Raw genomic sequence first — 16,738 nt, 5'->3', positions numbered from 1 at the left:
GGACCCTTTGGCCTCTGCCTCCATCACCAGCTCAGGACACACCTGGACTTGGGGAGAAACAGCACCTCTGGGGCCTGCAAAGGAGACAGCAGAATGCCGCAGAGCAAGCCTGACTCTGCTCGTGGCCCAAGAAGGCGAAGGGACACATGGTGGCCACAGAAGAGGAGAACCCAAGGAGGAGGAGCTGCCAAGGTCGAGGTGCAGGGGTGGCCAGGCACCGTGAGAGCTGGGGCAGCCTGATGTCACCAGACAGGGCCCCCCCACCCCCAGTGGCTCAAACACTCCTTTGTTAAAAGGGGAGGCAGACCGGCAGTAACCCACACCCACAGCTGAACAGACAGACACCAAGACAGCATCCAAGCCACAAGGGGAAAACCAGCCGGTCTGAAGGACACAGGACAAACAGGGGGACGTCAGCTCCATCGTGACCACCAGGTGATACTCCAGGTGTGCCAGGACCTGCTGTGATTTAAGTGCCACAGAGGGCTGCCGGCACAGCGTCCTCTAACAAGGGTGGTGAGAGCACTGTCCCACGGACCCTGCCGCACCCCACGTCTCTTTCTGCACAACCACAGGGAAATGACCATTCAGATCAGCCCTCAAGTTGCCTTGTGCTTCTGAATTTGACTAGCATTTGCCCTAACCCCCCAAAATTATGCCTGTCCAGACAGCAAGCTGCAAAGCCTGGGTTCCTTCAGAAAACCACCCACCGTGAGGCCTAGATGACTGCAGGGCGCCTCTTCCCATCAGGTTTTGCACATTAAAATAAACTGTGATCTGAATCCCATATTCAGCTAACAGCTGCATTAGAAATTAATTACATTTCCACGTACATCTCGTTATTTGTTCCTTAAAGCCAGGGATCATGAGATTAAATACTGTTTTCGAAGAGCTTGAAAAAGTTACAAGTGTTTTGCAAACAGAAGCCACTACTGTCACCACGTGAAAGTGACAAGCCTAACTCCCTGGTATGAGCTGTTTGGAGTACGAACATTTAAGCATTTTGTGAAACGTGAACAAGTTCCAAGTCTTGGAGCCCTGAGTTGGGGACAGAGCCTCCAGGGCAAACAACCAGGTGTGAAAACAAGTGGAAGGCAGGTGTCCCCGCAGCCCCATTTTACCATCACTGCTGGTTGATTTGGTTTTCAGCAAAGATGGGCAGAAGCTCCGCAAGAGACTCAGTCTGCAGACCTCCACCCAGCGCCATGAAGTTAGAACCACCAAACTCTCCACCTCCAACAAGGACCGTGCCTCCCGCCTCCGAGTCCCACCTCCACTCATACTCGTCCCCTGAGCCCCCCTCCTCCCTCTACCATGCAGGTCACGTCACGGATCAACTGCCACTTCCTCCCAGCACCTGTGTCCCCTCCCCAGCAACGCCGTCCACCATCCAGGCAGACTGGATCTGACCCTTGAAGCTCGACCACCACACACATTCTGCGCTGGCAGGATCCGACCCAGGCTTGCTCCGCTAGTGTTTCCCTGTGCTCTCCCCCTCCACCAGGTGCGGCAGAGCCGGAAATGCAGGAGCCACGCAGTCACTGTGGACCTGCCCTCCTGCCACAGCTGCCTGGACATGCGGTCCCACGGCCAACAGTGTTCACACACATCCCGCTGTGAGCAAGAGTGGGCAGCACACACTGCACAAGCGAACTGACCTATAACCCACACACGTGACCGTGAGAGCGGAGCCCGTGCTCACAGCGCACGGAGGTCACGCTCCGGTCTGCGCCGTCCGGACTCAGAGCACAGGGTTCCGGAGGCCTGGGACAGAGGCCCCTCTCCCTTCCATTCGCCCTGCAAACCACTGTCCGGCCACCTCCCAGCCTAAAGCCAGCCTCTCCCTGAAGTCTCCCCCCGTTGTCCGGTGCAGACCAAGCGCTCAGACATCGCGGGGCCCCACGGAGCAGAGGAGAGGGAGGGCGCGTGCGGCGGCCAGCGGTCAGAGCTGCAAGCCAGCAGCCTCGCCCCTGCCCCCGGTACACGCTCCTCCCAGACTAACGGCTCAGACCCGGAGCGTGGTCACAGCGGCCGCTTCCGGTGCCCAGACTCAGGCTCCTGGGTCTCTGGTCCGGGGGCAGGAGCGGGATCCCCACCGCACAGGCTGCGTGCGTGCTCCAGATATTCGGTTCACTGGAAGCAGCCGCGCTTCATCGAGGCTCACCGAGGCTGGACTCTCCCAGCTGGTCTGCGTGAGCTTTATACCTCGTTTGATCCCCTTCGAACCTAAGAAGCAGGCAGACGGCTGTTTCAGGGAAGGGCAAGGGCATGGCCGGCAGCAGAGGAAAGCAACCTCCTCACCACCAAACTTCCTTCCATACTATGCGGTGATGCGTCCCTCGAGCGGCTCCGGCCCACACTGGAGCCCGGGGGCCTCCGCGGAAGCCGCTCGCTCAGGCACATAAGTGAGTCCCGATTCCTAAACTCCAGAAAGTGAGCCACGTCAGAACAGGAAAAGGGTGAACATTCACGCTCCATGCTCAGCACAAGGGAGTCCATCAAATAACATATGCTCCAAGCCACAGAGGGGCCAGCTTCACTTATCGGAAACAAAGGCTATCATTTCTCTGGACTAAATTTACTACCTAACTGACACTGTGTGTATATACTTACTATTTTTACATTACTCTTCAGATGAAAATAAATAAATCCCAGGACCTCTGGTTTGGAAGTAAAAGACTGGTGCTCATATTTAAATGCCAGTACGATGGAAGCTCAGTTCTGAAGGCTTCAGTGTTTATCTTAAGATCCCAAGTCACAGAAATACAATCACCCAGCCAAGCCGCCCAACTTAGCCACCCTTGAAATCACGCTGAATTCTGTCCAAAAGGCCTTCCTTTCCAACTGAGGAGCAGCCAGCCCCACACACAGGGACCATCAGCCTGGTCAGCGAACTGCTGGTACTAACTGCTGGTCCTCAAGACCCCACAGGGCTGCTCCCCCAGCCACCCCCACCCCCAACAGTCAGAGAGCAGGGTGGCCACCAGCTAGCCCTCTCACTTCCTGGGGTCCTCTGGCTCGCTACATCTCCAAGGCCTCATCTGCCCCCCTCCCCAGGCCTTGTCCAGGGTACGTTTCCACCTGGAAAGTGGGGTGTGGCTGCCCACGTGGCCAGCAGGGTGGGGGTGCCAAGCAGGCAAGACAACAGCCAAGGGGGCTCCCACAGGCTGCGCCCAGAGGGCCGCAGTCACTCACTAGAGCATCAGCGCCCCGTGGGCCTGTGGCCTTTGCTCTCCGCTCACTGGGCTCACCTGCCAGCACTCCCAAGCACCCACACCTGCCCCCACACCACTGCACAAAGGTGCCTGAGACCAGAACAAGCTCGCTGGGGCCCAATTACCCCAAGACGCAGGTGTCATGACTTGCTCCCTCCAGCTGGTCCCAACCTTTCAACCAAACAGGCTGCCTTTGGAGGAAAACAAAACGGGCTTCAGTTAACTGCGACGTACTGAGATGGTTTCCCTTGTCTGGGGCTTCCAGAGCACTGACACCCTCTGGAGTCTGCACTCAGGACGGGCTCCAGCCTTGGCTAGAAGCAGAAATCTACAGAAGTGTAGCAAGAGGGGCCACGGCGAGGCCCCCAACCCCACAGAGGACACCCAGGCCAGAGGTCTAGCATCAGCCATGAAGTGAAACAGTAAGAAGATGAGTTTCATGCTGGCATCCTTGGGGGAAAGACCAAGGAAGAGTCTGATCTCGGAAGGCAAGGGCTGAGAGCGAATGGGATGACTGAGGGGGATGTCACTCAGGTCCTCAGGCACCTGCTAACGGAGCCACCCCGGCCCTGGCCTCCTCCCTCCACCCCCAAGTCCACACTGCCCCCCCCCCGCCCCGGTTAGGGTGAGGGGGGGCAGGGAAAGATCAGACATGGTCTTTGGCCATAAAATTCCTAATTTTCTCTTTAAAATGTATTATTAGATTGTTTACTGCCCTTAACCTGTCTGCCTAAGTTTAATTCGAATTTAAAATAGTACAAAGGTTTTATCCCCCTGTGTGGAGCACCCACTAACATCACCGCATCTGCCCACAGCAAAGCCCTGATGACAGCAAACTCTCTTCACCTGTGGGTCACCGGATGTTACACTGATTTTTCACAACAGGATGATAGGATGGAGAATTTAAACATACCATTTCATTGCCAAACTTGCAAAGATCTTTTTTTAAAACTATATTCAGCACTGGCAAGGCTGCAGTCACCCCCATGTCCGTGTGCAGTGTCCCATCCTTTCTGGGGGCCCCTCTGAAAGTTCTCACACTCACCAGCTCCTCCTTGAGGCATCTGTCCAGAGGATGTAACCGGTATGTAACCGGAATGTCTGGTGCAGAATTATTTATAATACGGAAAACTGCCAGCAGACTCAGTGTCCCAAAACAGGCTTAAGAAAATAACAATATAACCACAGGGTGGAATTTAATACTCACCAGCAGTGGTATTTTTGGAGAATATTTAAATTACATGAAAATATGTTCAGGACAGAATGTTAAAGTTTATAAAAAGTATGTAAGTTCGAGCATGATTTTATAATCAATAAATAAGCCTGGAAAGAATCTACAAAACTGTTAATAGAGGTCATCTTTACAGGTAGTGGAGTTATAGGTAATTTTAGTCATTTTTATTTTCTTCTTGTTTTTTAATCAGGGAAAAAAACGGATTTCAGAGACTAGGTCTGTGACACTGATTTCAGGCAGGCCTGAAAGAATCTCTGGAATAAAAAGTCAGGTTCAAACAAAGTGTGGAGTCTGGTCTAGGGCCCTTGGGCCCCCCACCACCTGACAGGAGGAACAGACAGGAACTCCTCCAGACAGGCGTGGCCTCCACCACAAACGGATACCCATCCACCCCCAGCCCAGGGACCACACTAGACTGAGGCCCAACAGCGCCCACAGCTTGTGGGCACCACAGTACCTTCGTGGGGAACAGTACCACCCAGCCACTCAGGGGTATGAAAGGTCTAGTCCTGCCTTCGGCCTCGGAAAAGTCTACCAAGGGCTGGGGGTCATCCTGCAGGCTCCAGACACCCGCACCTCCTGGGGTCTCACTTCAGGCCCCATAAGCTCAAACACTTGGGTCTATCCAGGATGGACACAAGAACTGCATGCAGACACGTGTGGTTGATTAACCCAACCCCCCACAAGGCACGACAGAGAATCTGAGAGCTGTGATTATCTTTTTGCTTCACCCCACGTTTGGGGACTGGCTGAGTTCTGCTGCACAGGGAGGGCCTGGGCCACCTCAGCCCAGCCCGAAGGCTTTGGGGGCCAGGAAAATAGGACCAGCCCCCAACAAACCCAGCCAGAGAACATCAGAGAGGCAGTCCCATGGGAGCCCCACCCAACCCCAACTCTCAAAGCTGAGGCTGTGACCACAGGAGGACAGGCATAGGAGCTGGGATTACAGATGAGGGGTGGGGAGGGACATCCCGGTTGGTCCAGTGGCTAGGACTCCACGCTCCAATGCAATCAATCAGGGAACCAGATCCCACCTGCCACAACTAAGACCTGGTGCAGCCAAATAAATAAATAAGAAATATTTTTTTAAAAAAGAAAGAAGAGTGAGGCTAGGAGGAGAGGCGTGAGTTGGATCCATGGAGGAAGGCAGGCAGGAAGGAGGAGCACTGGGCCCTGCTCCACTCCGACTGCCAAGACTGGTCCCCAAAGAAGGCACAGCGTTTCTTCACTCCAGCATCTCAGGCCTTCTTGCTGCCTGTGTGCCTGTGGGGGGTTGAGGGATGGCAGTGCCCATATCCTAGGGCTGCTAGGGGATGAAATCAGCTAACAGGAGCTCTCAGGACGCTAAGGACGGCTTGGCACCGAGGCGCTGCTGCCTCCCCCACCACTTTGACCCCTGGCCGCGGGAGCCCTTCCAAGCACAGCCTGGCCTCCCGCCTTCAGAACAGGGGATTTCACTCTGGAAATTCCCTCTCAACTCTGTGCAGAGGCTGCTGGCCCCAGGGCCACTGACCAGCCACCAGGGGTCCAGCCATTCCTGGGGAACCAAGGAGGCAGCACTGGGAGCCTGCACTCTGCAATCCCAGGAGCAGGGCCACACCCCACCATATGGATAGAAGGATAGGGGTGGGGAGATTAGACAGAGCAGCCTTCCTTTGAAGAGAAAGTCTGGGTGCATTTAGGGACCGTGTGGCTCACACGCACCCAGTTCTCAGCCAGGCCAGGCCTTGGATCCCGTCTGCACAGAGAAGGTCCTGCGAGTCCTTTGGCAGAGTCCCGACTTAGGAGCTGGCTTTGTAATACGAGCAGTGTCCCCACCAACAACTAGAGCAAGTCCATTAAGTTCATTACACCTGTCACGCTGCCAGCTGACTCTCCACATGCCAGGGATGAAAGTACACTGTGCCTAAGGAGTGCCACCAGCCCCCTCCCCGCGGCAGCTCCCGACCTTATCTCAGGCAACCGATTCTCAACGTCTGCAGCTGCAGAAACAATGCAGCCGTAAACCTGGCTTCGAGACACCTGAGGACCTGAGCGGCTAAGAACGCAGTTCAGTGTCATCGGAAGCTGGACCCCGGGAGGAAGATGAGGAATCATGTCCCCTGATGCGAAGGAGGAAAGTCGTGCGGCCCGGAGGTGCCCGCGAGGCAAAGCGTCACCGGGTCAGAAAAAATACAGAGCTGCTCCCTGGCTCCTGCCGCCCTGCAGCCCTGCCGAAAATAAAAGCAAGAGGCACACCCTTCTTCCTTCCAAAGAGAGTCGAAGAATTCCAGGCAGCGGGCGGAGGCTGTTCACGCACCCCCACGCACCCCACGCACCCCACGCACTGCAGAGCCTGCAGGCTCCCGGTGCCCGGACCCGCCCACCGCTCGCAGACAGCGGTAATTTCTTTTCCCCTGTCATGTAACATTAGCAATCTGTCTGGAGCTTGGCAAGCACCAACTTGCACTGTCATATAAACTGTCTGACAAACTTAAAGTTTTATAAACGCTTCGCTTTTCCAGGAGACAATAAAGCATTATTAAAAAAAAAAGTTGTCATCTCCTTTTCTGTTCCTTTTCTCTCTTCCTCTTCCAAAATAAAGACCGGGTTTGGGGGGTGGGAGGAAGAATGAGAAAACAGAAAGCCAACCACAAAAGAACTCCCGCAAACAGAAAGGATCCCTCACCAGGATCCTTAACCTTGAAAGTCTCCACACTTTTCCAATGCCAAGTGAACGAGCGGATAAATTAATGGGGGAGGGGCGGCACCACGGCTGTGGGTCTTGAGGGGTGCAGAACAAAATCTGCAAAACAAAAGGACGGTCATTAAAAATGAATAAAGGGTGTGGACAGCAGCCCCCACCCGCTTCTGCTCTTGGGGATTTGAGCCAGACACTCTGCGTCCTCATTAAGTGGTGTCTGGCAGGCTGCCGGGTTTTAGTGGGTTCTGGGAATGCCAATATATTAACCAGGACTCTCTGCAAACCCTTTAGAGTTTTTATTCTAGAAAAGTCAACCATTTGGCACAGAGCAGCCTTATTTTTGTCCGGGAAAGCTCTCCGCTGCCAATCAAGGGAGAAATTATAGCTATGTTCTTCGTAATTTCCAAGACTTATCTGGAAAACAAGCTTGGGGGAAAGAAAAGTTCTTACAAAAACAGCTTAAAAGGCCAAAGTACCATTTTTAGTGGAAATTCAAAGAAAAGCAATGCATACTCAAATCACATGGATAGGACACAACACAAGCATTATTTTCACATCCTCCTATGGTAGCGAGAAAAACAGTATTACTTTGAATTACAAACCCAATTATTTCTACAGCAATTAATACAGGTGCTCACTTGTGTCCCCTACTTGACTTGCCTAAAAATGAAACTAATAATGTCACCAAAATTTCCCTAAGATGTGGCAAGTCTCATGGTCTAAAGTTTCAGATGGAGGCAGAAGCTATACATTGCTATTAAAAACTGAAGCTTTACTTTCTTTCACACCCAGGGTACAAGGTCACAGTATAACTCCAGACTAACACATACCATGAAGGCAGAAAGTCACTCTGACATCAGAAGACTGGCTTTTGGGAGAATGTCCTGAAATCTCTAAAAGTAGGGGGTGGAAGCAGGGACAGAGGGCCACTGGGGGGCACTCCACACCATTCTGCACTGCTCACATTTAACAGCCATAATCCATATGAAGTGCATCAATTGTTTCTAAAAATTGTCCAGCTTAACATGGAAAGATCATTTCATTTCTTTCTTCTGTATTAACTCTCACCTCAAAGAACAGACACCTCACAGAAACCATAAGCCCAGACACAGAAGAAAGATGAAAAGAAACTTGCAAGGGCCACCAGGAAGACCCAGCAGTCACGGGTGCCACTGACCATGCCCCACGCCCTGAGTACCTCCTGCCCAGACCATGAGGGTGACTGCACAGGAATCTAGACAAGTTCAGGGGTCTCTGCTGGACCACAGGCCAGGAACCACAGAGCCCAGGATGCTAAGTCACTGTCACTTCCCTAGGCTCCCCTGTCCGGCTGGGAGGTGCCCCTCCAGCAGCCCCAAGGAACAGCTGATCGCATCCCATGAGCCACTGGCCACTCTGCCAGGCCGCTAAGTCAACCGTGACTGCAGCCCAGGACTGTAAACACCTCTGCTGGCGGGTGGATACTGCTCTCAGGGCCAGGCAAGAAAACTATTCTTAGAGCACTGTCAGCAATCTGGGGGGTGGGGGGCGGGGGAGTTGGGGGGTAATGAAATTTGTCTGTGTATGTATATACTCTGGCAAGTGGGGGCGGGAGACTCTGACTCTCAAATGATAGGCCACCAAATTGGCACGAAATCCTTTAGTAAACAGGGGCCACAGGCCAGGTTCCTCTGCAAGACTGTAGTCATGCAAACAGCCCCAGAGAGGATTCGAGAGACAGCCCTAAAAGCCTGCTGGGGACAGTTTTCTCCATCGTAAATACAAGCCTCCACCAACTAGAAGACTCCACCAACAGCCAAGACTCTTCCAGGGTAACAGCAAAATATGAAGAAATTGGGGGCGGGGGCAAGGGGTGGGCGGCTTTTAAAACAAGGGAGGAAGGCAGCTCCAAGTCTGCAGCGGCAAATCCCTCACTGGCATTTACAGTCTCAGCCGAACTTCCTAACAGTGTGTTCAATGTCAATAGCAAAGGGAAGCTCTTAAAATAATTAAGCTCTAAAAGATCATGAGGAATATACCCCATGTTTCAAAAAGCACTTCTTTGCTAACAGTGTGTTCAATGTCAATAGCAAAGGGAAGCTCTTAAAAGAATTAAGCTCTAAAAGATCATGAGGAATATACCCCATGTTCCAAAAAGCACTTCTTTGCAAGGACCATTAAAGGGCGCCCATCCAAGGGTTGACAGGAAACCAAATATTATAATTCAATACATGTACATGGATAAGATCCACTCCTTCGCCCATGGAGTGACTCAAATTTGACATTACGACCCTTTACTGAACATAAAGAACATGTTCCAATATTACTGTGCAGAGTCCAAGGGCAGCTGTGCAGAGGAGACAGCACACACAGCATAAGCCCTAGAAAGAATAAACTCTCCTATGAAAACGTAGACCTAACTGGACACCCCTGGCAGTTTCTCCGTGCAGGGTCACCAGGACCATTGTGCCACTCCAGGGGACACGGACTGGAGATCACCCTTAGGGTCAGCCCAACAGGCAGAAGAGCCATTTTCAAAGGAATCTTCCTTTTAAAGGAAGAGATGCACCAATCTTCAGGCCAGCCACCTCCACTGCAAGAAGCCTATTAACAGCAGCTCCAGGGACCACCTCCGTGCAGCTCACTTCCCTCGTCCCAAAATGCCCACACACAGTAGGGCATCCAAAAATACTCATCACAGTCATAACCCACATTTAGAACACAGCACCGAACTACAGCCAGGGGTCCAGAGATGTGAAGCTGCCAAAGTAATAAGAGAGAAAGAGAAGAAAATAGATGGGACACAGAGGAAGAGAAATAAGCAAATCAAAAATATCCAATTTCAACTAAGTAAAAGAGTCTACGGGGAAAACAAAACTTAATCTATTGAATCCACCGCACTCACGGACACTCCTCGCCTGGTGAGTTTCCGGCTGTGCCAACCCGCCCAGGTTCACTCGGCAAGCGGCCCCGAACCCCTACCTTCTCCAGGTGCCCCCCACCTGTCGCGGTCCTCGTTGTCTTCCTAAACCCCCTCGCCCCCCGCCTCATCGGAAGCCTCCTCCTTTTCCAATTAGGAAAAAAGTTTAAACCCAAGCTGATGCCCTGGGGGCCGGCACGGCGAGCGGCCCAGCACCCAGCTTACCCGGCGCGCCCAGCCCCCAGGCAGCCGGCGAGGTCCCGGGAGGCATCCCGCGCACGGCGCCCCGCAGACCGCACGACAAAGCGGGGCGGCCGGGCTGGGTGCTCGTCGCTTCCTGTTTATTCCTCCGCGAGGGTCACAGAAATCCTGCCCACGCCCGCTTTTTTTTCGGGCTCGGGGCGCAGTCTAAGGGCCAGCGGCGCCCGGACCAGCGGGAGCCCCTGCAGCCCCTGCCCAGCGCAGCGCGCGCAACACCCTGAAGCGCGGGGTCCAGGGTCCTCCCACCCCGCAAACTCGGGCAGGTCCCGCACAACCTGCCCGCGGACCCCGCCTCCCGCACCGCGCCGCGGCGGCGCACAACCGCGTGGGGCACCAGGAAGCCGACGGCTCGGTGGGGGCCGCCGTCCCGCGCCCGCCCCCGGGAGCGCCGGGCGCCGCAGTGCCCAGCGCGACCCTGGAGAGGGCGCCGACGGCGGGGATCGAGGACATCCCGTTCCAGCGTCCCGTCCTCCCGCCCGCGCCCCCGCCCCGAACTTCGCCGGACGCCGCAGCACCCGGTCAGCCTTTACCTGCGGCCGCGGCTTTGGAGTGAGGCGGCGAGCGCCCGGGGTCGACGGGGGAGGGCGGGATGCTTTAAGGGCCCGGATCGGCCCGGGCTCCCCGCGTTCCCCGCCCCCTTCAACGCTCCCGGGACGCGCAGTCGGCCTGGCGGCGGCGGCTCCTCCCCGATCCGCAGAGGATCCCCGGCCTCGCTGGCCGGTCCGCAACGCCGGGCGGGGAAGCGGGAGACAGTGCCGTCTCCGCCTCCGCGCCGTCTGTCTCCCGCCGGCCCGCTCGCCGCGGCCGCGTCTGCCTCGCGGTCCGCCGGCCTCTCCACCCTCCCCATCCCCCTCCAAGCGGGACCGGCGGCGGCCAGGCGGGGCGGGGGCGGGGTGGGCCGTCCGGACCCCGAGCGGGCAGTGCGGACCTCCGCGGACCGCGGCCACAGGGCAGGGAGAGCTGGCGGCCAGGCCGCGGGACCCCCGGCTGCGCACGAGGCTCGCCTCGGCCTGCCGGGGCGCGCGCCCACCGCCGGCCGGACGGGGAACTCCATCCCGGAGCCGGAGACGGCGGCGGGGGCCGCGCACGCCCCTGGTAACCTGTTACCCCACACAGGCCCAGACGCACAGCAGGGCTGCAGGACCCTTCTAGGGCTGATAAATCCTCCTGTTCCCCCGGTCGACCCGTTCGCAGACAGGAAGGTCAGATGGATTCTTCCCACGGCAACCCTTTCTCCTTGGAGGGCCTACATTTCTCCTCCTCTGAAGGCCTTTGGGACTTGAACTCCACCTGAGTGCGGACAGCATAGGTGCTGTCTTTCAGAAGTACCAGCTTTCACACCCACTAACCTGACCCATGTTTGACCGAGATTTGGTTATTGCCACAGCACCGGGGCATTTTAACCCAGCTTTATTACAGCCACCAAAATTAGCCACTCACCTAGAGTCAGACATCCTGGACTGTGAAGTCAAGTGGGCCTTAGGAAACATTATTAGGAACTAAGCTAGTGGAGGTGATGGAATTCCAGCTGAGCTGTTTCAAATCCTAAAAGATGATGCTGTGAAAGAGCTGCAATCAATATACTGGCAAATTTAGAAAACTCAGCAGTGGCCACAGGACTGGGAAAGGTCCGTTTTCATTCCAATCCCAAAGATGGGCAATGCCAAAGAATGTACAAACTACTGCACAATTGCATTCATTTCACACGCTAGCAAAGTAATGCTCAAAATTCTCCAAGCTAGGCTTCAACAGTACATGAACTGAGAACTTCCAGATGTTCAAGCTGGATTTAGAAAAGGCAGAGGAACCAGAGATCAAATTGCCAACATCTGCTGGATCATAGAAAAAGCAAGGGAATTCCAGAAAAACATCTACTTCTGCTTCATTGACCTACATGAAAGCCTTTGACTTTGTAGATCACAACAAACTGTGGAGAATTCTTAAAGGGATAGGAATACCGGACCACCTTACCTGCCTCCTCAGAAACCTGTGTGCAGGTCAAGAAGCAACAGTTAGAACTAGACATGGAACAACAGACTGGTTCCAAATTGGGATAGGAGTACGTCAAGGCTGTATATTGTCACTCTGCTTATTTAACTTCTATGCAGAGTACATCATGCGAAATGCCAGACTGGATGAAGCACAAGCTGGAATCAAGATTGCCAGGAGAATTATCAATAACCTCAGATGCACAGATGATATCACCCTTATGGCAGAAAGCAAAGAGGAACTAAAGAGCCTCTTGATGAAGGTGAAAGAGGAGAGTGAAAAAGCTGGCTTAAAACTCAACATTCAGAAAACTAAGATCATGGCATCTGGTTCCATCACTTTATGGCAAATAGATGGAGAAACAATGGAGACTGTGGCAGAATTTATTTTCTTGGATTCCAAAATCACTGTATATGGTGACTGCAACCATAAAATTAAAAGATGCTTGCTCCTTGGAAGAAAAGCTATGATGAACCTAGACAGCATATTAAAAAGCAGAGACATCACTTTACCAACAAAGGTCCATATAGTCAAAGCCATGGTTTTTCTGGTAGTCATGTACAGATGTGAAAGTTGGACCATAAAGAAGGCTGAGCCCTGAAGAATTGAGACTTTCGAGCTGTAGTTGCTGCAGAAATCTCTTGAGAATCCCTTGGACAGCAAGGAGATCAAACTAGTCAATCCTTAAAGAAATCAACCCTTAATATTCATTGGAAGGACTGATGCTGAAGCTGAAGCTCCAGTCTTTTGGCCACCTGATACAAAGAACTGACTCATTGGAAAAGACCTAATGCTGGAAAAGACTGAGGGCAGAAGGAGAAGGGGACCAACAGAGGATGAGATGGTTGGATGGCATCACCAACTCAAGGGACATGAGTTTGAGCAAACTCCGTGAAGTGAAGACAGTGAAGGATAAGGAATCCTGGCATGCTGCAATCCATGGTATCACAAAGAGTTAGACATGACTTAGTGACTGAACAACAACTGCCAAAGTTAAACCCTGTGGACATATCAAAATATACCAACCTGGGATTTCAGGCAGGGTCTAACAGAGGGGTAGCTAATTAGAACAGCTCATTTTCAATGTCTCCACCCCCTGCCAAAAGTTGACCAGCTCATACTTCATAATATCAGAGAAAGGAATCTTTTGAAATCTACAATAATTGACCAGTGACTTTATAGTTAGTGAAATGTTAGCTTAATTCAACTTCCTTTAAAAAGTCCTCAGCAGTCCTCAACCAAGATGGTAACTTCCGGGTAGAAGCTGATCAGTGCTCATAGGTGATACTGTTTAACATTCAGTTCAGTTCAGTTCAGTTCAGCCGTTTAACATTAACTGCCAGTTATTGGAAGCCATGTGCCAAGCCCTGTACTAGGAACTTCACATAGATTATCTAATTTAATCTTCAGGGGAACTGTGGCAGCTAGAACATCCCCATTTTACAGTTAAGAAAGTTGAGGCTATGAAAGATTAACTTGTCTCTAGACCACAAAGTTGTTCAAAGTTGTTGCTAAGTCGTGTCCAACACTTTGCGACCTCATGGACTGCAGCATGCCAGCTTCCCTGTCCCTCACCATCCCCTGGAGTTCACCCGAGTTCATGTCCATTGAATCAGTGATGCTATCCAACCATCACATCCTCTGCCAGCAGAGGATGAGACCGCAAAGAGGTGAGTGAAAATCTTGGTAGGCACAGTTCAGGAGCTGAACCACACTGCCACCTGCTGGCGAGCTGACATCCCTTGGCTCAGCTCAGCCCAGCTCCTAGCAAGTCCCGATGGAGGACCTCCGTCTACACCTGTGGGACAGTTTAGACTCTGATTGCCGGGGGAAACCTCTTTAAATGCCATTGAGCTGAGACGTGTTTAATAGAGGTAATCTGAATCTGACAAGCATCTACTTGCTAGCTTGTTAAATGTTCCATGTTAACAACAGCTGTGGGGTTGTAGAAACTGGTCTTGCCCTTCTGAGGTCAACAGAGGAATGGCATTTTCCTTCTAAACCTGACACTGTCCATGGGCAGTGAGGAAAATGTTTTTTCCAAGAACAGGAAACAGTTTGTTCTCCTATTGTGCAATATTTCACTTGTGGATCATTTCCGTGTATATGATTTCATCCTCTTGAGACCTGAATTTTAAATCTTGCCCTTAGCTTTACCTTTTATGAGAATCTTAGTTCATCTTGCTTTCCCTTTTCTTGCAGTCTTCCCTCAGTTATCACTAGAAACTGCAGATCTCTATTTCTAAAGAGTAGCTAGGGGAGGAACTCTGTCCTTGTACATGTTCTGCATTTTAACTGCTTCCTCCCACAGCCCTGCACACACACACTCGTCACAGCAAGGACAGAACCAGAGGCATCAGACATGTTTGTCCTCTGTAAATCTAGCATGACCCGACCATCCGTCAGCTCACCTGGTGGTCAGTGACCTCTCACCTTCACTTTGAGGGCCCAGGCAGAGGCCAAGAGAGCAGGACTTCATTCTGTTCCAAACAGCGGAGCATGTAAGTCTACTTGACATTCACAAAGGGCTCCAGAGAGATCAAAGGAATGAATGGAGTCTCGTATTGTGATGGACGAGTAAATAATACAGAGGTAAAACCTCACTAAACTGGGTGGAAATCAACTGAAAATGATTTCGAGGAATGAGATGTAGGAAACAATCTTTTTCAGTATAAATCCACTGCAGTTTATCTGGTGTCCATTAAATCTCAGCCATATTTAGTCCACAGAAGAAGGTCAGTCATCTGAGGAGACAAAGACAGAAGTGTAAACATGATTTTAAAAATGATTTAAAAAAAAAAGATTCTGAGGGCCCGAACGAACCACAAGATGAGTGTGAAACAATTCAGTTATTTAACTGTCACGTATAACATTTGAATGAAACTTAAACCATCCAAAAAGATCCACCCCAAATGGAAAAGGATCAAGAGAAGTTTGATAGAGGGCAACTCTGCTCGGAAGTAAGCACCCCCATTCGGACAGGTATACAGGGAAAGGACAGGATGAACTCAGTGCCAGGAGGGAGGCCTCTGTCCCGTGTGTCTTGGCGGCATCATAGGCATGCTTCCTCATGCCATCTGCACCATCAAACCGTCTCAGTGTCTGGTCTGTAAAATGGAGACAATTCCCACCTCATGTGATCTGTGGTGGGTTGGCGACACAACACCACCTCCATGCAAACACCTACTCTGGGATTTGGCTGCCCCCCACTGTTCCAGGACCTTCAAACTTCACTCCTTGCTCTAGGGGTACAGATTCAAAATCACCAAAGACAAGAAGGAAAATATTCTGCAGGCAACCTCTGCTTCTAGCCTTGTGCAATACTTTCCTTGGGCCAAATGAAAAACATCTGCTCTCTCTCCTTGAAGGGAAGCAGGGAGAAGAAAAGGAAAAATATAGCAGAAAAAGATGTAAACGGTCACCTCAAAGACTGTCCATCCACACTTAGATGTATGGTTTCTGTACATCAGTTATCAAAAGGATGCAACTCCTGCCAGTGGTAAAGTCCAGTCTCCTCTGTCTGTTGAGACCACAGCTCTTCACATCTCTGCCTCCTTTGGTGCCCAAGTGGCCCCCACCCACTTCCCCACATTCAGCAGAGCCCCTCAGGGCGGGCTGACTCCTCCTGGTTTGGTGCCTGTTCTCTGCTGCAGTGACCAGCAGCTGGGTGAAAAGTGGCCACTGCAGCCCCACCCTCGCCCACTGCTTTCCGACACATGGTCAGTCAGCTGTGTACAAACAGTTAGTGAGTTGCATTCAACACAGAACCTGGCCCAAAATATCCTCAGTAAATATCAGCTTCCTTCACCCTTTCTCATCCTTGCCAGCAGGGACAGGCTCTCTGACTTTGGACTGGGTCAGCTTAGCCACAGGCGGTGGGGTCTGTGCTCCCTGGAATTCCCTTCCTCGAGTTCCAGGTGTTGAAATAACTTTCTGGCCCCAAGATGGAGCTACTCGTGGGGTTCCCATCAGCACACCGAAACGTAGATGACTTTCATGTCAGTGCTTGTTTGACCAGAAACGCAGGGCATCCAGCCAGCAGTCCTCGGACCACAGCCAGCTCTGGGCCTTCTCGCCCTACAAGCAGGCTACATGGGCCCAGGCCCTCGCAGGCTTCCTCTCTGTCTCGTCTTCGTTCTCTACTCCTGAGAAAGCTTCTTGCCGTCTGCCCCACTTTGCAGGTTGAAAGGTCTGCTTCATGAAACGTTAATATATTTATCACCTGAATTGTTTTCTTTAGTCTTTCTCAGACACGTTAGAAATGCCAGAGAGAGAGTTGTGGGTGACGTGGAAGGAGGCGTTAAGCAGTGGCGGAAACTCCTGAGGATGTGGCGTCCAGGTACACAGTAGCTTCATACCCCTGACCTGCTCTCTTCTCATCCTGTCCCCTTGTCTTGGGTCGGGGGTGCATGCACAGCCCCGTGCAGAAGGATGCCAGCATCTTCTGCTGGTCACCT

At 52.4% G+C, this 16,738-nt stretch overlaps 1 protein-coding gene across 1 annotated transcript in view; it reads right to left on the bottom strand.

Moving 5' to 3' along the window:
• Window positions 1-11,064, bottom strand: part of LDLRAD4 (low density lipoprotein receptor class A domain containing 4) — a 162,701-nt gene extending 151,637 nt beyond the window's left edge. The window contains 1 exon segment of the mRNA XM_043888917.1: window positions 10,823-11,064. The gene's annotated coding sequence lies outside the window, so the exon portion shown is untranslated.
• Window positions 11,065-16,738: the final 5,674 nt, after the last annotated feature.

This window comes from Cervus elaphus, chromosome 27 (genome assembly GCF_910594005.1).
Source record: "Cervus elaphus chromosome 27, mCerEla1.1, whole genome shotgun sequence".
Classification (NCBI taxonomy): Eukaryota; Metazoa; Chordata; class Mammalia; order Artiodactyla; family Cervidae; genus Cervus; species Cervus elaphus.
Note: the sequence above shows the minus strand (reverse complement) of the source record. Positions and strands in the feature narration are given on the sequence as shown.